The sequence below is a fragment of the Balaenoptera musculus genome, chromosome 11 (genome assembly GCF_009873245.2).
Source record: "Balaenoptera musculus isolate JJ_BM4_2016_0621 chromosome 11, mBalMus1.pri.v3, whole genome shotgun sequence".
Lineage (NCBI taxonomy): Eukaryota > Metazoa > Chordata > Mammalia > Artiodactyla > Balaenopteridae > Balaenoptera > Balaenoptera musculus.
In genome coordinates, this window is record NC_045795.1 from 40,523,079 (window position 1) to 40,530,603 (window position 7,525).

Below are 7,525 nucleotides of genomic sequence, written 5' to 3' on the forward strand. Positions count from 1 at the left end.
TCAAAAATCTGCACCAAAAAAAAAAAAATCCACACCAATAGAAGGAAAGAGTGCCTGACAATAAAAACACTTGGTTTAATTTTAGTTTACATTATATGGATTTCCAAGCAAGGTAACTTGCCTACTCATGTTTGGCCGAGGTAAAGATGTGACTGATTTGCATGCCCTGTGTCCATGGTGGAGAATTGAGTCAAAGCACACTGAGTGGCAAAAGGAAGTCAGCCGAAAACAAAATATTTGCTAATGACGAAAGGGAGCCCGATATACTGCTTTTTCTGGGCCACTTCCTTGCTTGAGAACCTGGTACCACATCAACCAAGTCCAAAGCTCCCTGGCTGAGCTTCTGATTTCTGTCCCCATTCTCTGCCTTTTGTACTGTGGGAGCTGCCTGAGGCTGAGGGGAATGTCAGCTGGAATCTAAGTCTTTTAGGACTGGCCACCCATGTGGCTAACCATGTTGCAACTGCTCTCCATGACTGGCTCCTTCTTCCTGCCGATGTGATGACCCGCTACCCCTTTACCCCACGGTGCCCTTCACGGGCGGCCTTCTTCCTCCTCTGCAAATCTTCTGAGGCTCAGCCCAAATGATTCTCTCCTCCTCCGGAAGATGTCACCAACAATAGTGCAGTTTGTTGCAAGGGACAAAGTTGGCTACCGTTTTAGACTGTTCTTCCTAGACTCCTGAACTCAGAGGGGCAACTGTGGTCTGGAAGCTTGTGCGAGGCTTTGCAGATTCAGCAACTTGGCTGAATGGGTCCACCCAAGTATTGCAGATCTGGGTAGAGGGAGAAGAACAGAAAGATTCAGAGAGAAGAGAAGGTGATGGGTGTGTATGTGTCTGTTCTCCAATCTGAGTTTACTGAGAAATGGCAAAAGGGTGAGGGAGCCCCAGGTATCCAGCAATCGGCAAGCCCATCCCTGTCCTGCTCAGCTGTTCTCTGCTGATCTCTTTGCTAAGTGCTATGGATGATCCAGCTCCTGGGAGCTTAGATTCTAGTTGAGGAGGCAAGAAAAACACAAATGAACTGACCACAAACCACACAGTACATACCCAGTGATACAGCGGATTAATCCACATGGTACAGATGATCAATCCTGTAATAAAGTTGAACAGGTTTGCGGAGAGCTGAGTCATCACGGAAACTTGGAGGAGGTGAGACTTCATCTGGGCCATGAAAGGTGACAAGAGTGGGAAGGGGCTGGGGCATTGGTGAGGGGTGGGGAGTGGAAGGAGGGAAAAATCCAGCAGGCTCGTGAGTCTGTTGACAGACCAGCCCAGTCAGAGTGGGGGTTTTGTGGCTGGGAGTAGAAGTGAGCAGAAAGATGGAGTGAGCCCAGATGGTGGAGACCCTTGGAAATCTGGCCAAGTATCTCATTCATTTGTTCACGATTTCATTCATCTGTCCTTCCTTCCCTCCATTCATCCACCCAACAGATATTTTCCGAGTGCCTGGTACATGCCTCACAGTGCCAGGGCCTTATAGGAAACCAGGAAGTGTGAGGATTGTGATGTTATCCTTAAGAACCTTATGACTTAATGAGAGAGTAAAGACCCTTATGTGAAAATATCACAGGTGCTTCAACAGGGGATGGGGGCCGTTTGCTTAACAGTGCAGAGGGCTACGCAGGAGAGCAGAGGCAGTGAGGACTCCCTGCCACATGGGGTGATCACAGAGGTGAAGCTGAGCCTTGAAAGGGAGACAGGTCTGAAAGGTGATCAAGAAGGGCGGGTGTTCCAGGAAAAGGATCAACAACCACAGGAACGGGGAATCAAGCATTCTGCTCAGGGCACAGTGAGTGGCCTGTGTTGACCACAGAAGGATGATGTACGGGGCACCGAGGGAGATTAAGATGGAAATGGAGAAACCCCAGAATGTGAGAGTTAGAAAGGGCCTCTGAACCTTCTGCCTCTACTGCTAGCTCTCACACAGGTAGTAGTCAGAGGAGGATAACTATTTGCAGACAATCTCCAAATATCAGTGGCTTCACATTTCAGTCCACTTGGGTTGGCAGAGAGCCTCTGCTCCACACAGTCATCCAGGGATCCAGGATCCTTCCATCCTGTGACACCACCATCTTCAACCACAGTCCTGAAATTTAGACAGCATGGAGAAGGCAGCCCTCACATCCCATCCTGTGGCCCTACCCAGATGGAGTGGGGGGGCTGAGATTACTTTAATTGTGTGCACAGGATGAGGAAATGGGTTTGATGAGAACCTAGTCTGTCTCTACTGTAACCTCTTTCTCCATGAACCTCACGTCAAATTGATACCTGACTTATGGGGGGAGAAACAGAGACATAAAGAGCAAGTGGGGGAGCCTGCGCACAGCAACGAAGAGCAGCCCCTGCTTGCTGCCACTAGAGAAAGCCCGCACGCAGCAAAGAAGACCCAATGCAGCCATAAATAAATAAATAAATTTATAAAAAAATACGTGGGGAATGGAAATAAAGACAAAAATAAACAAATGGGACCTAATTAAATTTAAAGGCTTTTTCACAGCAAAGGAAACCGTAAACAAAATGAAAAGACAACCTATGGACTGGAAGAAAATATTTGCAAACAACGTGATTGACGATGGACTAATTTCCAAAATATACAAACAGCTCATACAGCTTAATATCAAAAAACAAACAACCCAATCAAAAAATGGGCAGAAGACTTATATAGACATTTCTCCAAAGAAAACATACAGATGGCCAACAAGCACATGAAAAGATGCTCAATATCACTAATTATTAGAGAAATGCAAATCAAAACAACAATGAAGTATCACCTCACACAGGTCAGAATGGCCATCATTAAAAACTCTGCAAATATAGAACAAAAAATCTTAAAATTTGTATGGAGGCACAAAAAACCCTGAATAGCCAAAGCAATCTGGAGAAAGAAAAATGGAGCTGGAGGTATCAGGCACCCTGACTTCAGACTATACTACAAAGCTACAGTCATCAAAACAGTATGGTACTGACACAAAAACAGAAATATAGATCAATGGAACAGGAGAGAAAGCCCAGAAATAAACCCATGCACCTATGGTCACCTAATCTACGACAAAGGAGGCAAGACTATACAATGGAGGAAAGACAGTCTCTCCAATAAATGGTGCTGGGAAAACTGGACAGCTACATGTAAAAAAATGAAATAAGATCATTCTTTAACACCATACACAAAAAAAACCTCAAAATGGATTAAAGACCTAAATGTGAGACTGGACGCTATAAAACTCCTAGAGGAAAACATAGGCAGAACACTCTCTGACATAAATCGCAGCAATATCTTTTTCGATTTGTCTCCCAGAGTAATGGAAATAAAAACAAAAATAAACAAATGGGACCTAATTAAACTCAAAAGTTTTTGCACAGCAAAGGAAACCATAAACAAAACAAAAAGACAACCCACAGAATGGAAGAAAATATTTGTAAATGATGCGACTGACAAGGGATTAATCTCCCAAATTTACAAACAGCTCATGTGGCTCAATATAAAAAAAAAAACGAAACAGCTCAGTAAAAAAACGGGCAGAAGACATAAATAGACATTTCTCCAAAGAATACATCCAGATGGACAAGAGGCACATGAAAAGATGCTCAACATTGCTAATTATTAGAGAAATGCAATTCAAAACTACAATAAGATATCACTTCACACCAGTCAAAATGGCTATTATCAAAAAATCTACAAATAATAAATGCCAAAGAGGGTGTGGAGAAAAGGGAACCCTCCTACAGTGTTGCTGGGAATGTAAATTGGTAAGCCGCTATGGAGAACAGTACGGAGGTTCCTTAAAAAACTAAAAATAGAATTACCATATGACCCAGCAATCCCACTACTGGGCATACACCCAGAGAAAACCATAATTCAAAAAGACACATGCACCCCAATGTTCATTGCAGCACTATTTACAATAGCCAGGTCATGGAAGCAACCTAAATGCCCATTGACAGATGAATGGATAAGGAAGATGTGGCACATATATACAATGGAATATTACTCAGCCGTAAAAAGAAACGAAATTGAATTATTTGTAGTGAGGTGGATGGACCTAGAGACTGTCATACAGAGTGAAGTAAGTCAGAAAGAGAAAAACAAATACCATATGCTAACACATATATATGGAATCTAAGAAAAAAAAATGGTTCTGAAGAACCTAGGGGCAGGACAGGAATAAAGACGCAGACGTAGAGAATGGACTTGAGGACACAGGGAGGGGGAAGGGTAAGCTGGGACGAAGTGAGAGAGTGGCATGGACATATATACACTACCAAATGTAAAATAGACAGCTAGTGGGAAGCAGTCGCATAGCACAGGGAGATCAGCTCGGTGCTTTGTGACCACCTAGAGGGGTGGGATAGGGAGGGTGGGAGGCAGGGAGACGCAAGGGGGAAGAGATATGGGGATACATGTATATGTATAGCTGATTCACATTGTTATAAAGCAGAAACTAACACACCATTGTAAAGCAATTATACTCCAATAAAGATGTTAAAAAATAAAAAGATAACCAACAAGGACCTACTGTATAGCACAGGGAACACTGCTCAATATCCTGTAATAACCTAAATGGGAAAAGAATTTGAAAAAGAATTGATACATGTACATGTATAACTGAATCACTCTGCTGTACACCTGAAACTAACACAACATTGTTAATCAACTATGCTCCAATACAAAATAAAATAAAAAGATAAAAAAAAAAAAAAAAAAAAAAAAGAGCAAGTGGGGGGCATGTGGGGTTAGCAGGAGACTGGCAGCGCCAGAACTGCGGGTTCTGACCCAGATCCTCCCCCAGGCCGTGTCCTCACACAATGAGTGTGCCCAGAGTGCTGGCAGATTGGCTTAGCCTCTCCCCAAACTCAGTTTCCTCATCTGTCCCACGGGACCTCTGACTCGGTCCTCAAGACAGATGATGGGGAGGAGCAGCTGCTCCTGACCCCCCCCCCCCACCGGCTGGGGTGCAGGGACAAGGGCAGCCTGGGAGACAGTCAGCCAGCCCCACCTCTGTCCCTCTGGAGTCCCCTGTGTGATTGAAGAGGAAGCTCAAAAGCAGCGTGTTATTACAGCTTTTCCATAATGCAATGTCATCAGGAAGGCCTGGGCCTCTGGGCAGCACCCTGGCAGCCCCATCACTCTTCCCAGCTGCACGGAGCATTTTAGACCATGCTGGAAAGGGAAGGAAGCAGTCTAATAAAACACATGGCAAGGCAAGACCACTCTCAGCAGCTCTTCAGAATGATCTAAACTTTGGACTTTTGATTTAAATCTGCATCCCCTGTGGCCAAAACATAAAACAGAAGATGAGGGAAAGAACAAAAATGAAAATGTGAGTGCCAAGAATCAGAGGGGAGGGAGGGAGGGAGGAAAGCAGCTCTGGGATGACACCAAGTCAGGCGCCGGCCAGACAGGCTGACTTGCACCCAGGTTGGCTCCTTTCCATTAGGCATTGCTCAGAACCCCTCCCTTTTGTCACTAAGCTGCCCTGAGATGGGACAGGAAGTTTGAGAGCTCATCCTAGAACAAAATCCAGAAATCTACCGCCCCCGATTTGCCCTTCACCTTTCTCCCTCACACCTCTAAAGAGGGGGTGGGAATGTTCATTGCAGCTCTATTTACAATGGCTAAGACATGGAAGCAACCTAAGTGTCCATCGACAGATGAATAGATAAAGAAGATGTGGCACATATATACAATGCAATATTACTCAGCCATAAAAAGAAACGAAATTGAGTTATTTGTAGTGAGGTGGATGGACCTAGAGTCTGTCATACAGAGTGAAGTAAGTCAGAAAGAGAAAAACAAATACCGTATGCTAACGCATATATATGGAATCTAAAAAAAAAATGGTTCTGAAGAACCTAGTGGCAGGACAGGAATAAAGACGCAGACATAGGGACTTCCCTGGTGGCGCAGTGGTTAAGAATCCGCCTGCTAATGCGGGGGACACGGGTTCGAGCCCTGGTCCGGGAAGATCCCACATGCCGCGGAGCAACTAAGCCCGTGTGCCACAACTACTGAGCCTGTGCTCTAGAGCCCGCGAGCCACAACTACTGAAGCCTGCATGCCTAGAGCCCGTGCTCCGCAACAAGAGAAGCCACTGCAATGAGAAGCCCTCGCACCACAACGAAGAGTATACCCCGCTCTCTGCAACTAGAGAAAGCCTGTGAGCAGCAACAAAGAACCAACACGGCCATAATTTAATTAATTAATTAATCAATTTTTTTAAAAAGACGCAGACATAGAGAATGGACTTGAGGACACGGGGAGGGGGAAGGGTAAGCTGGGACGAAGTGAAAGAGTGGCATGGACTTATATACACTACCAAATGTAAAATAGATAGCTAGTGGGAAGCAGCCGCATAGCACAGGGAGATCAGCTTAGTGCTTTGTGACCACCTAGAGGGGTGGGATAGGGAGGGTGGGAGGGAGACGCAAGAGGAAGGAGATGTGGGGATGTATGTATATGTATCACTGATTCACTTTGTTATAAAGCAGAAACTAACACACCATTGTAAAGCAGTTATACTCCAATAAAGATTAAAAAAAAAAAAAAAGAAGGGGTGGGGACAGGTAGGCTGGGAGACCTCCGTTTATTCTAACGTCCTTTCTCTTCAGATTCCTTTGGTGAGAGATGACTGTTTGCCAGGGCCTGTTGTCAGATAGTGACTAGTGCTTGGAGGGAAAGGGGGACCAAAACTGATAGGGCTGCTACTTTGAACGGGGACCAGGGAAAGCCTCTCTGAGGTGGCATTGAGTAGAGAGCAGAGTGAAGGCGGGGAGGCAGGTCCCTGGGGCAGATGACAAGATATCTCAACAGAGCTGAGAGGCCTGGATGTATTAGGCTGAAATTTAAGACCCCAGCATCTCCCAGCACACCTCCAACACGTACGTATTTTGAAAAAAAGCTCACCTCCAGAAAAAGGCAGCAATCTGCTTCCAGCGTGACCCTTCCAGGGGCATTAAATGACTAGGTCCTCCAGTGCAAGTCCGGACCCACTTTTAATGGTAACATATCTGGGTACTGCAGCCAATCATTTCCTCCAGTTGAAGAAGCTGAAAGAAGAAAAATCAGGCAATCGTGCCCCACAATACAGCTAAGTATTTAATTTGTTTTTAATGTTTACATTATTAACAGCAGCATTACAAAATGATATTTTTACTTTCAAGCGATTTAAATGTGCGATTCGGTGTTTCAATGACTGGGATCATTATAACTTGAAAAACTGAAGCAGCGCTCCCTCCCTCCCCTCTCCTCCCCCGATGGTGCCTGGTTTCTATAAAGAGCTAGTAGGGCTCCATAAAGCCCAAATACCCATCCTAAATGGATCGGGAGGTACAGCCCCGCTGGGGTTTTTCAAGGAGCCAGGGGAGGCTGCATTCAGTGTGGAATGAGCGACAGTCAGCAGGTGGGTGTTAACATGGTCATCAACTCCCTGCGGGGCTGGCACTGCCAAGCCACATTCCAGGCAACGCCTATTAATGTGCACAGAATGGTGCCCGGTGACTGACAAGCCAGTGAGCCCAGACTCT